Below are 24676 nucleotides of genomic sequence, written 5' to 3'. Positions count from 1 at the left end.
TGATTGCTTCTGGTTAAGTATAGGAAAACAGCTAAGATGTAACTGAAGTATCCCCCTGTCAATAATATCCAGTCTGAACAAAAGTATTTTTACTCCCCCAACAGGTGACTGTATTTATTCTCTTCGGCTGTGGCTAATGACCCCATACCATGATCCATCCAACCCTGCATAGGAGGCCTATAACAGATCAAACACACAACCAGAAACACCATAGAGCATGTGGTCAGTGTATTGAGAGATAGAGTCAGATATGTGGACACATCCAGGGCTGCACTGCAATACAAACCTGAGAAGGCAGTAGAGATGATAACGGTGTATGCCATGCTGCACAACATGCTAACCTAAGCACATGGCAGTTTTCTAGCTGCAGTTGTGGGTGAACTACCAGAAGAACCACAAATGTCTGAAGAGGACATTCCCCCAGTTATTGGGAGAGGAGCAGAAGGGCATAGGGGACAGAATTCACAGGTGTAGGCAACACAGGGTGAGACCATGAGTGCAGGCCCAGGCTGCATGGCAGAGTCTTGACAAGCCACATGTATATGAATACACAGATTAAACATTAACGTTCAGGCATTGCCCCACAACAGCAACACACGTTGCATCTGATGGCAAGTAACCACTACACATACACACTGAGCATCACTCATAACATGAGCCTAACATATTCCAACATGAACACATGCAAATGTCTCAACAATAAAAACATCAACACAGGGCATTACTGACATAGGTATGAATACACACTCATTCTGCTTTATCACTGCATGTTAAACAATAAGGGACACACATCAGTGATACACTTACATATCTGTGCAATATCATCACATGAAAAAAAGAGAAATCATGCACAACATCATGCAGACATTTTTATTTCAAAAACACATATCACAGCACAGTGGGGGTACAATAATCTGAGTCAACTATTGGACACATTCTAACTCTGTCTTGGTCAATTTCATTGATGTCTCACACCATGGTTTGCCCTGCCATGAACATGTACAGACATGTTCTGCCTTGTTTGCTCCACAGAGGAGAAGGATGGGGTATGATTCCATGTTCAGATGAAGGAGTATAACTTCAAGTTGAAGGCCTTGTGACTGGTGGGACCTCAACAGATGTTCCAGAAGTTGGCATCTGTGCAGGTTGGACCACAAACAGGGATTCCTGATGGCCAGTGCTGGCTCTGTGGACAGGTGGCCTGCATCTTAGAGGTTGCAATCTTTTGTGCAGAGCCATGGAATGGAGAATCCTATTAGCAATATGACACTGCTGCAGTACTCTAGAGGCCAGGTTTTCCAATGACCATGCCATAGCTAGCAGACTCTCATTCTCAGCAACTACGGCAGCTGTAATCTCATCGTATCATGCATAACACATAGCTGGTATACCACATAATCTGTGTCACAGGCAAGTACATGGACATCTGAATGATGCAATTACCATGACTGCTTATGTGCCTACAGACGGAGATGCACACCATCTGACAGCTGGACATGTCCAACATCTGTCCACCTAAATCTACAGTAATAACCTGTGTTTGGTTGTTGTGTGGATCCACCAGCAGCAATGTTTCCAACTCTGGTATGTTATCAATGGCCTCACCCTGTTCAACATTTAGTGTGTCATCATCATCTGAATCCATCAACAACTGAGCCTCCACATCTGAGAATACATCTGGTGCAACATCTGTGTCAACTTCATGGATGGATGAACTCTCTAAACAACTCGATGTCGTTTGTGCCAGGGGCCATACTACCATGCTGAGACACATCATGAACAATATTATGGTCACTGAGTGGGCTGCTGGATGATAAAGACAGTTGATGTGATAAAAGATACAAAGACACGGATCAGGACAATAGGCCTACAGCACATGATGAATATAAAACACAATTGGCATATATATGTTATAAATAATAAAGACTTTACTTATAATCTAATGCATGTATATTTCACAGAATGTACATACCATAAGTTCATAATCATTAACATGGCCAACATACACGACATATGTGATGCATAAAAACATAACACCTCTGGCAAACACTCCTTGGATGTCATTGTTGATCCACTGTGCTGAACCTAAACTAGTGTAGGTAACAAAAATTTATTATGGATCACATCATTCACAACATGTACCAGGTGAACACAATTAAAAAAGACTGAATGTGTGACATACACATACCATTTGTATGTGCACTTGAGGACTCCTGCTGTGTAGAGGTTGTGATTTGTACTGTGGATCCTGCAGTGGGAAAGTAAACAAAAAGGCAGCACAGTCATGTAGTTCTCAAAACTAATATTGACAGCATCATGTATACATCACAGTAATACGGGCTACAAATACTCACATGATGTACATTGCAACTCTAGACCAAAAGGGCCTGCATTGACAAATATTGACAAAGAGATCAGTCATCACATGTGATAAACATTGTTGAAAGCTCTGACAATCTCACTGTAACATACCTGATCTTTCTTCACCTGATGATGCGTGCCATACCCCTCCACTGGATCTTCCCGTAGAAGGCTATGGAAACAACAATGTAACAGTAAACAACAGTGCCATTACATGAGGTGCCGACACCAACAAGGTAGTGTGCACAGCAACAGTATAGACACACTCACCTGCTGTTCCCTGCTGTAGGCCCAAAGTAGATGGACCTGTGAATATTTATGCAATAAACATTACAGCTGCAGTTTGCATTGCTCTGTCTGTAACTCAGATCTACCAAAACACTTAATTATACTTATGTTCATCATCTTCACTTTGTGTGGAAGTTTGTTCACAGCTCATCTCTGCTGCTGTAAATCAAACACAGGAATACATGAATGTGCATGCTTAAGCAATATGCAGTGAGTGTCAAAGCATTCATCCTGTACTGAACATCGATATATACATGTCCATCCTGGAACCCCCACTTCAATCCCACTAGCAGGGATTCATCACTCCCATCTTACTCTATGCAGTGAGGGCAAAAAGATTGTGATATCATCGAAAGGACAATGGTGGTCCAGCGGCAGTTGCATCCCTTGACCTCTCTTAATGTATAAATCTGTTGGTTGCACAAAGAATCATGTTCATGTAGTGACATCTACAGGCCTCACAGGATTGATTGTGGCCTCCAATGGAATTGATCATCTTGGTGAGGTCCATCCATATTTCATTTCTTGACACACTATCCCCAGAACAGCATAGGAGTCTCCTTACATGTTGACAGAGAGCATCAATAAAGGTGTCATTTTCCTGAGAGGAAATGTTGCCACCGCTAAGATGATGGGTCATCTGGAAAACATTGATGTGCATATGATAAGACTCATGGATGTGCTTACTTATGCATTTCAGTCAATGAAAAGCATATGTCAAAATAAACTATATGCTTTCCTATGCAATGCAGACAGCTGTATAACACTATCTGTGAGAAATATTGACGACATATGAAAAGTATCAAGAATGGCATTATACAACATCTAAAACAATAAAATCATTTGAAATATCTATATACTTCATGAGAGGGATTAAAATCCCTGATATTGCATCTGTGTTGAATAAAATTCCAAAGACAACAGCATCATGCCACCACAGTCTGCTTACATTTTTACCTTACATTACTAAATCACTTAACAATTAAACAACTTCTGGAAAGAGGCAACATGCCTTTGGATCCCTAGTTGTAGTAAATCGGCAAAGTACTGATAACACCTTTGTCATGAAGCATCATTGAAGAAATATTCATAACAGCATAAGAATATGGTACAACACTGTTTTAGGAGTCATGATTTAATAAATACCCATAACATCAGCTTCACATACTAGATATGGATGCTGTCATAATAAGTGTGTTTCTGTAGTTAGACTACAGAGTGAAAGGAATTACCAGTAAGAATTGTGGATGGTCTGTAAATCATCCTCCATATACTGTTATCATTGACAATGGAAGCCTGTCTGCTTATAGGTCTGAAGTATACAAATTTGAAGAGCAACACCCGTATGCATACATTTTAAGACAACATCACTCTAGGAAGTTATGACTTTTCTAAAACGTAGCATTTGGATTAAATATGACTTTAAACATGTACTTTTTGAAATGAGTAACTTTGACAGATGCACTAATTACCACTACAGAAATTCTGCCAGTTGCCAATGTACCTCTTACTCACTCATAGAATCAAAGTGCACCTTGTGTTTACACAGCTTTAAATAGCATTTGTGTCATACATAGTTAATGAGGTTGATTGACATTTAAGTTTTTTGAATCTCATTCATCCATATCTGTGTAAAATGCCGTTCTGTGCTGAAAAAAGAGGTGTCCCATGTAAACACCCAATAGGTATTGGAAAATGGTTCCATGTGTAGCATGTGCCTGCCATCTTCCAATAATCATAGAACATGAAATCAGTGCCACTTTCAAATATTGATTTTGATGCATTTACTGATCAGCCCATTGATAACTGAGTGGTACCTCAGTGAACATTTTGTCTCTGATTTTGTTTTTCAGATTTCAAGAATTGCAAATCATAATGGCAACTTTGAGGAGGTTGTGATATGTCCATGCACCCAAATTTACTGAGAAGGAGATGACCCAGATGTTGAAAGTCTATGCTGAAGTAGAGCAGAGGATGACAGCCAGGCCCAGGAACTTCGCTATGATCAATGTATCGAACTAGATTGTGAGGGAGCACTGATGCAGGATGGGGATCATCTGGACTACAGGTTCATCACCACTATGATGACTTGCATCAGAGGGGCACAGCCAAGTTTTGAAGGAGGGTCAGTGAGGTGTGGAGGCAGCCTCTAGGTCCCTACAGTAAGTACTGACATTCTACATATTCCTTTGTATTCCTACGAATGTTCCAGATATTTATTTGACCTATATATATCATATACATTTTCTTATAAACACATTTTAGCTGCTGTGTGAATTCACTTGGGTTCGATACCCATGTTGCCATTATGTCTAATAATTAACAGCGGTAACTATGTTCTTTGCAGTTGCACATACATTTCACAACATTTAAATATATAATTTCACATAGCCACTGTCCTTGTGTACCACTGATGCCTATAAGACCTAGGCCGCAGATGACTGCACATTTCATAGTTTTCCATTATAGTCCCACTATATGACCCATATATATATATATATCATATAGATGTTTTTATAAGCATTCTTTAGTTATTGTTCAAGTTAGCTTGTGTGGATAGCTCAGTGGTCTTTGTAATTACTGCCTTCTTGACTGTTGGTTGGATTCCCATGTTGTTATTTTATTGACTAATTAAATAATAACAATAACTATGTCCTTAGAAGATGCACATATGTTTTACTACATCTTAACTAAATAATTTCACACAGCCACTGTCCTTGTGTATCACTGACATGTATAACACCTAGGGGATCTACTTCAAGAGACTGAAAATTCATAATACTGAATGATGGAATTTGCCCCTTCTCCACTGTTGTCTGATCTTGGAGTTGGTTAATATAGTTAGCAGGGAATGTGGGGGGCACAGCCTCCCACATGAGGGGTAAAGGGGAGCTTTCCCCCTGCATTAAAAATGTGTTCAGTATTTTGAATTTTCAGTCTTTTGTGATTCAGTCTTTTGGTTTATCTGAACTATAGCCCTATAAGCCTGACTAGTCTGGTCTGTAAGGCTATGGAGCACATCATCATGGAACTCATTAACAGAGACATTGGATACCTCCAAACCTTAGACCCTACCCAGTTTGCCTTTGTTAAGGGCAGATCATGCCTCCTAAACCTGGTGGACGTCTTTGAGACAGTTACCAAGGCATTAGATGAGGGAAAGGAGGTCCACACAGCCTACTTAGACCTCGCAAAGGCTTTCAACACCGCTCCACATTCTGGTATTATAGACAAGCTCACTAGCTTGAACATAAACCCCTATGTCATGAGATGAGTTGCCAACTGGTTCAAGGACAGAACTCCCACGGTGAGAGTTGCAGGCTCTAGGTTCGACTCTAAACCGGTTACAAGTGGCATCCCCCAGGGCTCAGTCCTAGGACCCCTCCTGTTCGGTATATACTTCTCAGAGGTACAGGCAAGCACAGGAGGACTATGGCTGACCAAGTTCACAGATGACTACAGACTAGGGGCCATATTTGATTCTCCATCTGATACAGACCCTCCAGAAGGGTCTCACTGAGAAGGATACCTGGTGTCAAAATCATGACCTCAAGCTAAATGCCAAAAAGTGCATAGTCATCCCCTTTGGAAAAAACAAAGTACCTGTAAACTACCACATAGGTGGTGGTCCCCTAAATACAGAAAATGTAATAAGGGATCTGGGAACCCAAGTAGGTAGTAATCTCTCCTTTGATAATCATATTGCTAAGGTGGTTAGAAAATCCTTCTATGTGGCCCACCTAATCACAAAAGGGTTTGCATCCAGAACAAAAGAGGTTATTGTGCCTCTCTACTCATCACTCATTAGACCCATCATAGAATACAACACCCCATTTGGGATGTACCTTACAAGACACCTGCAACAGCTGGAAAGACCACAAGAGTACCTCACCAAGAGGATTACTGGCCTCAGACAGATGCCCTATGCAGCCCGACTCAAGAAACTCTAGCTGTACTCGGTTGCATACCGCTTACTCAGAGGTGATCTCTGCCTGACATACAAGGCCATGTCCAACCTTGAATTGATGGACATTTTCCACCTAAAAAAACACAAATCCTGGAGATCCACACACTCTGGAGATATAAACCTCACCACAATGATAAATAGGATGTGCTAGAGGGATAGATTTCTGTCCCAGAGATTCCCCATGCTTTGGAACAGGATTCCAATATACATCAGGCAGAGCCCCTCACTAAAACTCTTCAAGAGAAACCTTGACGGGTGGATGCGAGACAGAAAATTTACCCCAGGGATCACTGCAATGGCACTGCTGGACAGAGGCACAGGGAACTAATGGCTCTGCTGGACAGAGGCACAGGGAATTAATCTAAGGGGGTGGCAAAAGCCAACACATTCTGGCTAGGCTTATAAATGCCCTTGGGCAGATAGCCTAGTACTTACCTATGAACCTATGAAGTAGACCTAGGGAAACATGTTACCTTCATTAACTTCCCCCATAACATTTTTTTAAAAATCATATTGCAATATTTTATATTAAATTGTATGTTGTGCATGGTAACCACTCACTGATCTAGTTTTTCTAGGAATAACACCGTAATTCGTAATGGTCTTATAACATCAGATGTTGACCAATGGTGTTTAAAGAGCAGTACCTGTTTGTTTAAAAACAGCATGTATTGAGTGTTAGCTCAACTTGTAAGGATGCGGTCCAGCATGTCTACATTTTGTGCGCTGTGTGTTCAAGTCTTGAAGGGAGACACATATATCTTAAACTGTTATACTGATGTCATATACCCATAGCATTCTTTTAGCAAAGCATTTTATGCTTATTAATATTAAATTATAATTTTACAGTTATTAAAAATAACTCTGTCAAATTATTACTGCTCTATCAGTAATCCATAACACTGCATTAACATCAGCTATTTAACAGCAGTTCCAGTACAACTTATATGTCTAAAGAATTTACTAGGCAAACATTGTATTCTGTTTAAAATGCTCTAAGGCACTGCTTTGTCGTGGAATACTGAGGTCAATTGTACAAAAGACTGCGATGGGCGGACTAACAATTGTAATGAAGGAAAGGGGAGATGTATGTCTTTAACTAGTGAGTAGAGCCAAATCATTCCTATGTTTATATGGCTGGTACATGCTTGCTCAAACTGTCCAACTCCATTAGGATAATAGTAAATCTTCCAAAGTCCTGATTGCTTCCACTTAAATCCCTTATACTTATAGGACACACATTGTGTGTGTGTTGAGCTTTTTGCACCAGGACAAAATGCCTTCCCTTCAGCAAATTGTTTTCTTTATTTTATGAGTACATACTGTTTTAGGAAAGACTTGTCTTAGAGCATTACGCCTTACATCACCTTCACTTTTTATGCCCACTTAGGCCTGCTTCTATGGAAGTGGGAATAATATTGACTGTTCCATGAGGACAGTGTTGATCCAGTACTCCCATAAATTTAGCATCTCTCTGTTCTAGTCCAAAATTTCAGACCTTGTTAATTGTATTCCCTGTGGTGTCTGGAGATCACCAATTTTCAATCTGGACGTCATTTTCAGATTCAAGCACCTCAGGATACAGTCACCATAGATGTGTCAAAACTGGGAGAAGCACTACAATGGGAAGTCTGTTCAGGGCATATAGTCATCTTAGGAGATGCATCTCCACATCAGTATTCCAGAAGGGAGAGCTCCTCCCTTGACCTGGTTTTTCTTTCAAGACTCCTTCCCACAAAAATAATTCTATTCCAGTTGGACCATTTGTCATTAGTTCAGTATATCAATAAGCAGGGAAGAACTTATTCTTACCCACAGCTAACAATTAATTATATCAAGGTAGCAGGCCATTAGCTTGTACTGTTTCAAAGTTGCAACTTACATACCAGAAGAAGCTAACTGTCTGGCAGATGAACTTAGCTGCGGTCTTCTGTTACCTCACGGATAATCCCTTAGTCATTCTGTAATAAGAAGTCTATTTCAGCTGTGGATCACACCAGTATGCAGCTTCTTTGCCTCATCCATAAATACAAATCATCCCAGCTTCTTCTCTCTGATTTCCCACCTGCAGTATCAGGCTAAGCTACTCAATATCACAAATGGCCAAATTAACTCCTTTACACTTTTCCATCTTTGTTATGATGATGAAATTTCTGCAGAAAGACAAAACTCTCAAAAGGTAAAGTCATTCTCAAAGTTCTCTTTTCATCCATATGAACCTGGTTTCCACTGCCGAGCTATTTTCTTCTGCAGGGAGCACTACATTTATACCCTTTCAGGACACTGCTGACTTACCCTTCAAGAATAATCTGTTTATATCCCCAGCCTATAAAACTGATAGCATGGCTTTCCAAGTTCATTAACATCTAAAATTCCTGCTTTTTCTAACAGTGTGGTTTCCATCATCTGCCCCTCCTCCAGAATCCATCTACAAAGAAGAATCATCAAGTAAAATGGACACATTTTTCTGCTTTGACTTCCATAAAAGGGATTGATCCCTTCATACCCCTTAGTCTATTGGTCCTATCCTATGTAAATGAATTGTTTGACTCTGGGCCCAGCTATTATTTCATTAAAGCCCACTTCCCTGCCATCCCAAGCTTTCATTTTGAATTCCATTTCCTTTGTCTCTCTTATGATCTGCCTTTACAGCTCTTTTGTGTTGTTACTTAAGTATCCCTTTTGAGAACCTGCAGCTCACTGGTGCATTTAATTTATTCCCCAAAGCATCAGTCTTCTGTTCTTTGTGCCTTCTGGTTCTAAAAAGAACTGAGATCCCTGTTTTAGATGATGCTTCTTCCTGGTGTCTGCAATTGTGCCAAAAGGATCTTGGGGCTTCTTGTCCTTTTTGTCAAGCATCCCTAGTCAATATTCAATAAAGAAAGGGGGTGCTAAGAATAATCTTGTCCTTAAAGTTAAAGGTCACCACAACATCAAATATGAGTTAGTCAATAAATCAATCAATTTATTTTCATGAGTATTCTAACCATGGTGAGTGCCCTCTGCTTTGTATGGATATCCGCCTGCAGCTCAAATTTTATTCACACAGCACTAAATATTTTCATGAGCATGATTTGACTAGCTGTTTGGATTCTTTGCTAAACCTAGATGTGGTAAGAAATTTTCTAAGCTCATACTTTCCAGACAGTTAGCTGTGTTGAGCTCTTCCACAGTAAATATGGGAGCTTATTACACTAGATATATGATTAATTCCTCTGTCTTTTCCATAATGTGACTATTGATGACATTTGCACAGCTGCAATCTCATCTTTTCTGAGTACTTTAATTTTGTCTATGAGATTGATCTCTAGGTCTCCATCTTCCATTGGGATCATTGTCACACATGGTATGTTTCCATAGGAGTTACTACCTAGAAGGGGACTCTATCCTTTAGGCTACCAAATGTGGGCTTCTACTTGTTAGTTATAAAAGTTAGGTACTTTCCATAATGATAAATCTGCTGTCTGGTAACATACATTCCCTCTATCACAGTTAGGGTAGCCACCTTTTCAAATGCCAAAAGTGGGACATTTTTGGCTCACACATCAGATTTTACAGGCCAAAACATACCCATGGCCAGTACAAAGGACAGAACTTCATTTTTCCTAAATAAAAGCTTATTCTTATAGCATTTTAGTTGCTTATTCTATTTCTTACAATATTCAGGTGTTTCAGGTACAGCATAACTGTTTTATGCAACTATTACATAAAATATAGGAAATAATTTTGTCCTAAAATCTCAGGACATTTGCCATTTTTACAATTTTTTTGCAGGACACAACTGCCCAAAGTGGGACTGTCCCTCACAAAGTGGGACAGGTGGCAACCCAAATCATACTTCTGTTTTGTGTTTTGTCTGGAGTTGTCTTGTCCTTCCTCTTTGCCATTTACTCCTGTCCTGAGCACAGTAACATGGAAACTGGCAAGTGTGAGATGAATGATGCATGATGGGAAGGTGAATGGATCCAGGCAACCTAGGGAAGTATCCTATTCCATGCAATGTCACTCTTAATGTTATCAAACATGGGTATTCTTCTTACACATTTATTGCTGTATAAGTACATAACTTGCATTTATTTCTGTTAACCCTTTTGTTTGAGCAAATGGCAAAACTGGTTAGATTCCAATGTATCAGGTAGGGTTGCATAGCCCCAGTGTTGAGACTCAAGTATTGGGATTGTATGAAGGCATCAAGATGTGTTGTGTCAGGATCTTATCAGTCAGGACATGTTATTCAACAAAACATATGTTCACCTCTTTAATGCAGGGAGTGCTAGGTTGAGGGAATTTGCATTATGTCATGCAACATTTCTTTATTATACTTTGCCATTTTATATACATGGAAGGGTTATGTAAGAATTTATTGGATAGTGGTATACTGGATGTTAAACTACTGAATGCAAAATCCAGAAATTTCAAAATGTTGAAGCTTTACAATGTTGAATTCAAAATATCTAATAGTATACATGTAACTACATATGCACACTGCATTGATACACAATCAGTCAACAAACAATATGACTCCCCTGTTAGTGAAACTCATAAATGAGTGCTAACATATTCTACAGCAGATCAAATTCCCTGTACATGTAGGGGGAATAGGTATTTAGATTTCAACATTTTAACATTTTGATATTTTTGACATTTCAACATTGCACTTTCAGTATTATGACTTTCACTATATTGCTTATGGGTAAGTTGGCATTAACCTATACAGAGATGGTCATCTTAGCAACAGCAAGACTTTTTCCAGAATCAAGAGTTTTTTTAGATGTTTTTGGCCACACTTATGCATTTGCATGTCATGTCTACATGGCAGCATTTGGAAATGACATGGCAAGCCCATATGTAATATTGGGAAGTGCCTTGTGATTGGACCGAATTCTTTTGAAATCTCACCAGATATACTTCCTATAGTCTAACTTCTTATGTATGAAACCCAGAAAACATATTCAATTAAATCATAACTATCTTGTATCCTAATAACCCCAACACTACAAACAACTGATATTACATGATTCTATAGAAACAGTATTAATGGGTCATATCAGATCTTTAGTTTCCTTAAAGGAACCCCCATTATTTATATTTCCATCAATCTCAGCATTTGAACAAGGTGATGAATTTGTAACTTTTATCAGTGTTTTAAGATGAAAGCATAGCTTCAAAAGAATTGTCTATTCCAAGAATGTAATGAGGTTTCCTGAAATTACCCATGTTTCATTTAAATACTTTATATATTTTATACCAGTATGTTTGTATCTTAAAAATAAAAAAAGTAAATAAATAAAAACTTTAATCATTCATGTGTGAACTTTGATTTGGCCTATAATCATGGGAATTGCCAGAGAACTAAGAACATTTCTTAGCAGACAAAACTGATTTGCATTTAATCAATATGTTATCCTGTTCCTTCTTTAAAGTGATATACTCAAAATATTCTAAAATCATTCCATAGGACAATGTCATAAATTGCTCGACAATATTTACTGGTTTAGTGAAGTCACATCCATGTAAGGCAGTTCAAATTCTGAAGTGACCTCCACACTGACCACAGTAGCTTTTCACACTAAGTAGATCCCTTTTCCAAGTGTACCTATGAATTTCTCTAGACCATATAATTCCATATAAGTTTATATGTGACATGCAGTGACACTAAATCACTACTGTACCACTTCTACTGAATACAAAGCTTCTTGAATACTTTCTTCTGAAAAATCATCCTGAGAAATCATCCTGTTTAAACTGTTGATAAGTGGGTGGGTTTAGTTTACTTCATTGTTATTCAGTTTCTGTCTTATACAAGTGGTACAGTGAATTATTTTCTGTTTAAACTGTGTGCTGCACTTTTATCAAATAATCATAAAAAATTTATGGCTGAAAGGGAACATCACTTTTCTGACAGTAAACTCCAGAAAGCAAGAACAATCACCACAGTCCTGGAACAGTTCTTTGCTAGACAGAGTTGTATTTTTCTTAAACTGAAGATGCAATATAAATAACACATTATAACATACTAATACTACATTTTTTCTCATTACTTGTTGTTACACATGTCCTACTTCTGAAATTTTCCTAATATAAGCCATGTCCTGTGACAAAATGTAATGTATGGAACACAAAAAGTCACACATTTATTGTCAAAATATCTCTGAATACATGGAGCTTAAAAGATGCAGATACAAACAAAATAAAGCTCCAGCAATGTGATGCAATAAGTAGCTGTTATTTCATTACACATGAGTACTGATACAATAAAGAAAACAATTCTTTTACAACTTCATTGGCAACAGTAAAACCAGAGTCCTGGTAGTTATTTTTTTATGAACCACGAATCACTGAAATGCATACAAGTTATTATGACAAAATATTTGCTTCATTGACATCATAACTTATAACTGCACTTTGTAATGTTTCATTAAATTTGTCTTTTGCTATCCCTGAAAGTTAATTTAAATATAAAATATTTATTCACCATGTTACTTGCAATTTATTTTGGATTCTTTTCAACTGTTACACTTACCCTTTTGATGCAGCATATATCAATGACTACCAGGTTTGTCAAAGGTTGTCCTCCTGATATTTGGAAGCCTTATTTTAAATTGAATTTACCACTAAGTTGATGTTAAACAATACGTTTGTTGAATGCTCTTTCCAAATTGTCTATTTTCTGATCGGAGATCTTCTGTCCCTTGCCAGTTCACCATGCCACAGTCAAGACTGCTTCTTCTGAACCAGGCTTTTAGTATAAGCTTGCTGATACCTGCCTGTTTTATATCATCTGTTATAATCATATACACTGAGGCTACTGCACATAAAATGCTTCAGTCAATATTTTGCATGTTAAACACATGCATCAATAATACATTTAACTTCATTGAAATATTGAGGCTATTGTCCACCATTTTGTAACTTTTCTTCAAATGCAGCCAACCATTTTGTTGTTGTGTGTGTGTGTGTGTGTGTGTGTGTGTGTGTGTGTGTGTGTGTGTGTGTGTGTGTACATGTGTGCTTGTGTATGTGTGTGTATGTGTGTGTATTGTGGCATAATGACTGCTGCAGCTGGAAACTGATGATTATTTTGGTGTTGCCTTTGCTGTCATAAGAGGAAAATTCAGAACTTATATTACCGAGGACACTAGGCAATCCAAACACAGGCAACTCTCTCTCTCTCTTTCTTGCAGTTAATAGGGAATATTTCTCTCTATGTATACAGCATGGCCACTATCTCTTGAAGGAGTTAGATTCCTGATTTCTGGGTTTAAAGATGGTTCTGAAGAGGAGTCTCCAGGGAACTTTATGTGAAGGATGATTGCAGTCTAGGATGTGTCGCAGAAATTTCTGAAAAAGTAGAATTTGTTGTCCTGAAACAATCCGTTGTCCTGCAAAGGAGAAATCAGGTGGATTACTCCTGGCTGAGTGGCAAGGTGTGTGGAAGAAAGAGACCGGTATCTGTAAGTACTGTTTATGTTACTGGTCAACTTTGTGGAAAATCATGCCTAAACCATGTGAAGGAATATTGAAATTATTTTCACTGAAAAGTGGCTACATTAAACTAAATAATGGAAAAAGTTTTATGTGCATTGGTGAAAACAGACTCAATGTTGTGGACTCAAATTTGTCAATATAGTCAAGCAGTATATTTGTCACTGTTTTTTTTTTTCATTCTTTCTCCAATATTTATTGCGAGAATTGTTTTATATTCTACCTTGTAAATAAACTTAAATTTAGAACTAAAAGTTATTTCCTGAGACTGTTTTGATACTGTAATCACATAAATGTGCTATTAGAGAGAGAGAGAGAGAGAGAGAGAGAGAGATCTTACCTATGAAAAAGGTAGAAATGCTCCTTTAAAGACATCTTGCATTGTTACTTTATCATGAATATCATTTGGGCAGTTATGGTATTAGGTAGAATAATGACTGACAATTACTTTTATAAAAAAATGTAACCTGGAAGCAGACACACAGGAAGTTAGTTTCTCATTTGGAGCTTTCTCTTGTTCAGAGTTGGGTTTGTGACTTAAGATTCAGGGTTTCTGGTACTGGATGTTCCAGCTGAGACCTTTTGTGGATGTGGCCTAAAGCAAGTCCAGGTGAAGACTTTTTTTGGAAGCTTATTAGTGAAGGGGCTGCGTGTGACTGAATGCATCCAGGGACTGTGAATATATATATATATATATATATATATATATATATATATATATATATATATATATATATATATATATATATATATATATAAGGCACTAAATACATTGTGAATAGATTGCAGAATTAATCAAGAAAAAACAGTTTGGCTGTATTTTCATATTTTTATTTATTTTTTCATTTCACTTTTCAAATAATACGTTTTGACATATGTTTGCCCTCACTGTCTTTTAAGAGTTTATACTGGTACAGAATGCAGTCAGTCTGACCTTGGACCTGCCAAAATAGCATTCTTCACCACTCTTCTACTGCCAAGGGTGTGGACTGCTTGAGCTAAATCTTTCTGAGGGATTTGTAAGTCAGAGAATTTTTGCTGCTGTTATCTGGTGTGTGTTCCCACTGACTTGAGTTTTTTGCTGTCTTTCTTTTCACCCATGACCCTGAAAGACTTATTAAAAGCCTTAATGGCTTCTAAGGTATAGAGCAATCAGAAGCTGATAAAGCTGCAAAAACAATTATTGGGACTGGCTAATGTAATTGCTACCTGCAAAACTGTACCTGCCATTAGAAATAAAACAGTATAACATAAAATAGTATGGCAGCTTTTGAAGGCTATGCAACTTGAGAGATGGGAACCAAAATTAGCCTAAATGTTCTGTCTTTAGCTGGCACAAGAAACTTTGAAAACTTATATGGATGTGGATTAGGCTGATTACACTGACTATATAATGTTTACAAAATAATTATTGGCCATTGCTTGGATGATTTCTGAAGTACAAGCAGTAACATTTTTCAACAGGACTTTTAATGCTGACGAACCAATAAGAATGCAGATGCATTATTTAAAATATATTGCAAATCTGAGTTTAGCTCTACACATTAACAGTTAAGTGAAAATGCTAGAAATTTTAAGAGTGGGTACATTTAAAATAACATTACTTAGTAATATAAGAAAGTGGATGTTTTAAAGTGATCCAACACACTTTGACAAATTAGTAAACCCAGTAGAATGTGTATTAGTTGCTGGCACATTGTTTAAAACCGAACTGTGCTCTTCTGACTCTAAAGTTGCAGTAAGACATGTATAATCTCCTGCAAAACAAAAGGTAAAATATTATGTTAATTTTTTCAGAAGAGTCTCATTGACTGATTCTACTCAACTAATACTGAGGAGAATGCAGCAGGAAAATGTGAAAACTGATGTAAATGCTAAAAAATGAATCTATTCTTGTGAAATTTGATAAAAAAGAAGCTAGGATGATCAACATTACATCATAGTGTTACAGCCAAGTTAGTAAAGTGTATTAGATTTTGGAAGGGATAGTAAGTAGTTCAAGAGGTATCAGTCAATCGCAGCTAAAAATACAACACAGTTGTCTACCTTATATCCTGAAATACAAAAATGACTTACACCCATTTGCTATCAACATTTAAATGTATTAACCTTAACCATAATTGTAAACCTAAACATAAAACTATCTATAACTAAAACTCTTAAACTGTAACCCTAACATGAAAACTCAATATCTAACACTAATCTTAAAACTCTTTCTTTAACCCTAACCATAAACACTGCTCGAACACGAACATTAAAGTCCTTTCCTTAATCATAAAAGTGTATAATCAGCATAAACCTAAAACACTATATCTGCTCTAACCATAAAATTCTATTCCTAGCCCTAACCCCTACAACCATTTAACTCTTACCCAAACTCTAAAACTTTGCTTTCAAACAATATGGTAAAAGGAATTGCTTTCCTACATATGACATATGCATCTTGTTTTTACCTCAGAAGTGGAATGCTGTTTATATTCTTTGTGTTAAACAGTTTCCCCATAATCTCTAGATTATCCAATAAACTAAATAATGCTCTGTTATAGTTTTAAACATTATATTTGGTTCCTCCTAAATTTCAGGAATACCTCTGAACATGGTAAATGTAACCTTGGTTGTTCATGCTTTACTGTATTCTGGATGCATGACTACTCTTACCAGACATCCTACATATTAAACTGTAAGGTTAATAACAAGCAAAAGGTGAAGGTGATATGTATTAATAGTTATTAAAAGGAATACAAAGGAATATCGCCTTACATTTGTAGAAATTCAAACAGTTATTGGAAAACTTTATTTTCCCAAGAACTATGTAAGACATGCCTGCAGAATTAATTAGAAAAAGACAAAGCAACATGTACCATGCAGTAGAAAACAGGAGAAAGTAGGACAATAATACTCTTATGAAGATCCAAATTAAAAGTAGAAAAAAAAACAGAAGCTGTAAAAGTGACTAGAGACCAGTCCTATATGGTTAGATAGCAAAAGTACCATGAGAAATGTAAGTATAGGAACTGAAGGTCAACTGATAAAAACGTTGAAGTAAAAAACATCAATACAAGTCATGTATCCACAAAGAGATTTATAAAATGTGTTCATAAAGAAGCAGGCAATACAGAAATGGAAGAGGAAAGACACTTTAGTGAGGACTATTACGGCAAAGAAATAGAACTGAGTAGTGAAAGTAATAGGTAAGAAAATCCATGGTTCTAAACTGTCCCTGAGAAGCAGAATGCTAAAGGAAAAGCCACCTCTGAAAAGGCATATTCAGATACTGGCAAAGTTAAAGCAGAAGTATACGTTTGCTTGAACCTGCTACTTGTAGCGGAAGACATAAATGAAATCCCACAGACAGTTTGTTTTGAAGAGGAATCTTTAACTTCTAACTCAAGTCAAGCTTATGAAGAAAATAACCCTGAAAGAGTAGACTTATGAAAAAAATAAACATTAAATAGCACAATGTGAAGTTAATATCTAAGTAGGTTAAGAGAATAATTTATAATGGTAGAAGTTACTGAACAAGATGTTCCAATTACTTCTTACACCTATTTTGATTTAAAAGATGATCTCTTTTATAGATTAAGTAATGCTAGAATGGGAATGCTATAACATTTGGTAGTGGCAAAACCTTAAAGGACACTAGAAATTATATTAGCCCACAGGCACATGTTGGAAGTTGCCTGGGGATGGACAAAGTGAGGGGAAAGAATGTTATCAAGATTTCATTAACAATACAATGAAAGAAATAGAGCATTTATGTGCTTCTTGCTTAAAATGTCAGAAAAGTGTACCCCTTCTTGGATTTAAGAGTTCACTGATACTAATTCCTGTAATAGATATGCCATTTTGAGCAGGTTGCTTAGCAGACTGTGGGACCACGAATAAAATGTAGGAATAGGTACCAATACATGTTAGCAACAATGGACTATGTTAAAAATGTTTCAGAGGCTGTTCCATTACACAATTCTAATACTAAAGTTCTTAACAGTGAACTGATACAGCTATGTTATAGAGTGTGGATCCCTTATTATTTAAAGCTTACTGGTGAAATACAAATCAGTCACCACCACTATCTGGTGGCCTAAAAAACTATTAAGCATGAAAAAAAATTTGTCTAAACAGCACGACATCTTAAACTAATGGTTAAAGTACTGAAATGAAACTGAAGTTCACCACCAATCACAACTTCCCTATGATTGTAATTTGTACCTAATCATTTATTGAACTTTTGAGTTTAATATGGAATAGAAACAACAATTATTTTTAGGTAATATGAACAAGTAATAGTTAAATTCATTATTTTTTATTTAAATAATATTGTATTTTTTTATGTGTTTTAAAGTTTTTTGTAAACAGTAATTGGATATTTAAAAAGTTTTTATGTATATCTTTTTTATGACATTGGTTTAGTATTAATTGCATTATTGGGCAGAAGTTCTCATTGGTTACTTGTTTTTAAAATATATAAACAACAATGTGATTTCTGTTTTTTATTCATCTGAAGAAGTCTTTGCTTGGCAGCATGAAAACACATTGTATATTTTTAGCGTTAATGTTTTGAGATATTTCGAGTGTTGAATAAACAGTGGTGGTTGAGCTGTGTAGCGTTGGTGTGCTCTGTGGAGCGGTGCTTGTTTTGGTATTCTATGGAAAACACCTTTCTGGCTAATTGTCAAATGCCCTTTGAGATAAACGAATAGTTAAATGTGATAAACTGCATTGCAATAAAAATGGGAAAAATAATGATAGTGCTTAAAACCATGGGAAGATACAGACAGATACGTGGTTAGCTTGTAAGTTGGAATTCACAAAGGACAGACCAGAGAATCTCTCCCTGAGTTACAGTTTGAGGAAACCTTGTCAAAGGTACAAAAGCAGAAAAATAAGGGGATTTCTGTTAAGAAATACAAGTGTTCTGAGAAATGTCTGGGAGAAATACATTGATAGAACATAAGAGACAATGGGTTGACTTCAGACTTTAAAGAGTACCAGAGACACAGAAACAATTAATCACATCAAAAATGTTCAAATTAAGAGTGATGAAAGAGTCACTTTGTGAATCTAGTGGCCTATTAACACTAGTACATGTTCCTAAACCTGATGGAAGTATAAGATTCTGTAATGACTTTACACAACTCAGTAGTGCTTCAAAGCTTGACAGCTGTCTCATTCCCAGAACTGACATGCCCAGACATGGCTGGGTGAATGACTCTAATGGAAAATAACACACAGACAACACTTGGGGTGAAGAATAGACTGGAACCTTACCTATTATAAGAGGTATCAAAACAATTACTAAGGAAAGATGCGATATTTCCTAAACCTGACGGGAGTATAATATTTTGCAACAACTTTAGAAAACTGTACAGCATTTCAAAGTTTTTAGTTATCTCATGTCCATGAGCTGAGAAAAAAAAACAAGAAAAGCACAATACATAATGCCATTAGACTTGAAAATTTGATATTGGAAGATGCAATGTTCTTCTTTTGCTACAGAGAAAACAGTTGTTGCAGTTCTTGAAGGTTTATGTGATAACACAATGCTACTATTTTGCCTATGTGGAGATCTAGCCATTTTTCAGAGTCTGATGAATAAAATACTGAAGGTCAGTCACAATATTTTGCTGCATACCTAGATGATATGATCATCCATTCAGAAGACCAGGAGTCTCTCCTATCAAAGATATGGTCCAGGCTGTGTTAGATTTTATAAGACAGGCAGGACTGACCGTGAATTCCAAAAAATAATAAGCTGGTAATCATGGAAACTAATTATCTGGAACACCTTCTCAGAAGATGTGTAGTAAATCAAAAACTAGAAAAAATAGATGCCAACAGACCTGGCCTCACTAAAAGACAGTTGAATGCTTTCCTTGGCTAACCTGAATATTACAGAACATTTCTACATAATTCTGCATCTTTTTCCTCTTTTGACAGATCTCAGAAAAGGAAATGTGCTCATCAAAGCACAGTGGCCTTTTCAAGCAGATACAGTATTTAATGAAATGAAAAAGAATATATATATATATATATATATATATATATATTTATATTTATATTTACACACATATATATATATATATATATATATATATATATATATATATATATATATTCTGAACCTGTGTTAGTGACTCCTGATTTTATTAAGGAATTTACTTTGTATGCTGATACATCACAGATAGTTTTTCTGGAAGGAGTACTGTCCTAGAATATTCAAGATAAATGTCATCCCATGTTTGATATCAGTCAAAAATTAAGCTATGCTGAAAAGAGGTATTCAACCACAGAGAGGCATTACTTAGCTGTTGAGCTGGCCTTCCATTCATTTAAGTATTATCTGTTAGGAAAACACTTTAACCTGGCTACTGACCAAGCTGCATGCTGAATAATCAAGAGGATGGCAATACAAAATGATGCCACTTTACACTGCCACTGCTGCCCTTCCAATATGGTGTCACTTATAGACCAGGTTGGCTAATACATTACTGATAAATTGTCTACATCCTACAATCCATCTGTATAAGTCTAAAAACTATAAGTTTGTGCTGGTAGGGGCATAATCTTAAGTGTGAAAAAGTGTGAAATTTGCATTTAAATGTATTTTGTGTTGTTACATTCTCATGAGGAATTAACCCGACAATTATTATATTAGTTAGAATAATAATTGCCAATTAAGTTTGCATAAAAGGATGTAACATTGAAGCAGACAGGAAGTTGGTTCCTCAGCTGGAGGCTCATGATGGGTCAGAGCAGGGACTTTTACCATTTGGGTTTATCTGAAGGTGGACCTGTTGTGGATGAATGCGATGGATAGAAACCAAGGCAAGCTCAGGGGAATATATATATATAGATAGATACAAATAGATACGTACACACGCATACACACACACACACACACACACACACACACACACACACACACACACACACACACACACACACACACACACACACACACACACACACACACACACACACACACACACATATATGGATATGTATATATATATATATATATATATATATATATATATATATATATATATATATATATATATAGATATATAGATATATATTTATATATATATATATATATATATATAGAGAGAGAGAGCAAGAGAGAAAGAGAGAGAGAGGGGGAGAGAGTGGAGCTGAAGAGAAGGCCTGACAAGGCTTGCAGCTGTGATTTTTGTTTGGCAGTCTGTGTGGGACTTAGTCTGTGTGGAGGAGATGCATCTCAGGACTCTAATCTTAGATATAAGGTGCTGTATAATGTAACTTATAAAATTAACTGGAAAAAATAAGTAGGCTATAGATTAATTTTAGTTTTTACTTTGTTCTACAAATAAATATGTGTTTTGACATGCCTCTGCCTCCACTGTCTTTTGGAAGCTTACTAAATCTCTCTCTTTCACTATATACACATATGTATACATATGCATATTTATTTATATATATACACACATATATATATATATATATATATATATATATATATATATACATACATACATATATATATGTGTGTGTGTGTGTGTGTGTGTGTGTGTGTGTGTGTGTGTGCACATACGCACACAAACACAGATTTTGATCACTGTATTAGGTTTCTGATTGGTTAGTTTCCTACCACTTTGGATTTTGTTTGATCATTAACATTGCCCTCTTACTGGCCCCAGCTTACCCTTCTATGCATCCATAAGGAAAATTACTTTGTCACCTTCATTGCCCAATACTTTTGTGTTTCAATGTGCTCATCGAATTAACACTATTTTAGTTTTAAACATCCAGGTAACCAACTACTACATGTCTTCTAATGAATATTTAATATTATCAGACCTCTAGCCAATTTTTTTTCCTCTAAGTTACCCTAAAGGGATTTTTTTAATAATACTGTCTTAGTAGACGTAAGACAGTATAGGTTATAAGCCTCACTGCTTCTTTATTTACTGGCTTGAGTGGTATTTCATGTTGAAAAACTGGTCCTTTTCACTTAGATCCTTTAAGTAGATGTCTTTCAGTTTAGGCAGTGGTTCAAGGGAAGTCTTAGCTCAGCTTCCCAAAATATGATTGGTGTGGTCAAACCAATTCATCCTCTAGTCACCCCACCACCTGAACTCTGTCTCCAGATTGATTTATTTTTTACATTATTTTTCATAGCTCAATACACCACTCAGTATTTGATCTCACCTTCATGGTAGTGTTTTAGTACAGTTTAAGATATACAGTCATTTTTGTTAAATCTCAAGAAAGAAAAAGTGTTGGTTCTACACATGAACCAAGCCGGGCAGTTCCAGCTATATATTTTTAACTGTAACTTTTCAATTGTTATATGAATGAGTGTGATGGGGTGGGGTACATTACACAGTAAGGTCATTTGGGTTTACCGGTGTTGTCTATGAACTGTTTCCTGTCTCTGCTGAAACTCCTTACAAGAGCAAAGGTGCTAGCAATTACATTGGATTTGGTCACTAGACATTGGTTTCCATATTTTACTGCTATTTAGTCTTCTGAACTGTGTTCTCATGCCCAAGAGTTATTGTTTTCAAGCAGAAATATAACTGCTTCAATTAGTGCCCTGTGCCTGTGCTATGAACCAGTGCCCCACCCCTCAGCTCTTCAAGTGAAGAACAAAAAAAAAGCAATTTACTGCAATAAGCTGTAAGTGATTAAGTGATCAGATTATTGCAGTTAGATTGATGCCCCCAGCAAATAAAGAAAAAAAAAAGTAGACACTCCTTATACTGACACACCAACCAGGTGGCCAGATGCATAACATGCCTCCTCTCCCTCCACTCCCATATCTGTGCCCTACTCCCAGCCCTCCTTTAACATATTTATTAAAAAATTTGTTCTTTTAAAATGTTGCTACAGTTTATACCAATCTGCATGGAACACTTCAGCACTCATGTTTTACTTAAAAAATGTAACTTGTAGCAAACAGTTGCTACAGTTTATATCCTGCCTGCATGGAGCTCTTTAGTGCTCAGGTTTTAGTTAAAAAAAAAAAAAAACTGTAGCAGACTGTTTGCTACAATGTACAGTGCTACATTTAGACTACACATGGTGCTCTACTGTGCTCAAGTTTGACAGCAAATGCAATATTGCTTTTTAAAAGCTGGTATTGCATTAAAAAATGATTGGGATCTGATGATCTCACCCCCAACACTTTGCTCTCTGAGCTGTTGCCCCTCTCACCCTGCCCTAGCTATGCTAGTGTTATCAAACATGGTATTTTAGAAATGGGTAGTTGTTATGCCTTATAATGGGATCAGATATGGTCAACAGTTATTCTGTTCACCCACTAACATGACTTACATGACATACTTTGTCACATTTTTTTTAAATCTTAACCAAGGATAGCCACAAATTTGCATTTGGTTTGAAGGAACTCACAAGCTTTATAAAATAGACTTATCCCTTATCTTATGAATTGAACATAAAGTAAAGCATACATACTGCTGCACTGATAACATATACATGGATGTATGTTCACATTTCTGTTGCCTTTTGTAAAGGGGGAGCTGTTCAGGATTTTTTCATTATCTTGATGTTACAAGAAAACCCTAGCCAAGCTAAAGTTTTCTCTGGATGATACCTTAAACTTCCTGTAATAGAGACCCATGGAATATATGCAAGTGATCCCTTAAAGAGATCAAGTGTTTCAGCTGTATGGCTTCTGAATGTCCATGACATTTTACTTTTTCTTTTTAAGTATTTATGGATACATTCAGGCCAATGGGGAACCTCTTGTTGTGAGGTCACAACACTATCTGCTATACCACTGTGCCACTCTGTGCCAACAATCAGAATAAATCAGCTATCAGGTGTAAAACAGAGTATGACACAGACAAAAAAGATAACCCATTTATTGAGGAAAAATATTTTACTGGGCATATACACTTCTATTAATAATTTCCTTTACTACTGGGAGTGGAAGAGAGAGTTTGAAGGAATGAATGTACAAGAGTGTGGACTGTGCTTTATAAAGAAGTATAGTAACTATGTTCTTAACAGTAAATTTTAGAAAAAACAACAGAAATCATGATCACAATTGTCAAATGGCGGAATTAAAAATAACATTATGAAAAAGAGAAGATGGAATTTCATGAGAAGGAATTCAGTAGTTTATAGTTAAGTAAGACAAGTAATTAGAGGAGAAAAAATAATTGACTATAATTGACAATGTAATGTGGTAGATACTAAGACAGATAAGAATAGCATCATCTGAATTAGTGATAGAGTTAATCCAACTGTGGATTTAGATAATATTTTGCTTGCTTTATGGATAATTTTACCAAGTTAGGATGGGATTATAGTAGGAAAATGAGTAAGTTATGAGACTACCATCTAAGAATCCCAGTGCCCATTAATAATTGAGGATACAGATGTGAAAGCTATGTCAAAGATAAGGAAAGGCACTACACAGGAGTTTGACAATGGTAATGGTTTCTTTCTATTAAGCATTAAGGAAAAAGCCATAATGGATTTAACTTTTCTTTTTCATCAGTCCCTGATATCAGGTCTTGTATCGCATCAGTGGACATGTGCCAACATAATTCCAGTTCATAACAG

Source organism: Protopterus annectens, chromosome 1.part2, assembly GCF_019279795.1.
Source record: "Protopterus annectens isolate FY-2018-M chromosome 1.part2, PAN1.0, whole genome shotgun sequence".
NCBI classification, from domain to species: domain Eukaryota; kingdom Metazoa; phylum Chordata; order Ceratodontiformes; family Protopteridae; genus Protopterus; species Protopterus annectens.
The sequence above is the reverse complement of the archived record's forward strand: the minus strand, read 5'-3'. Positions refer to the sequence as shown.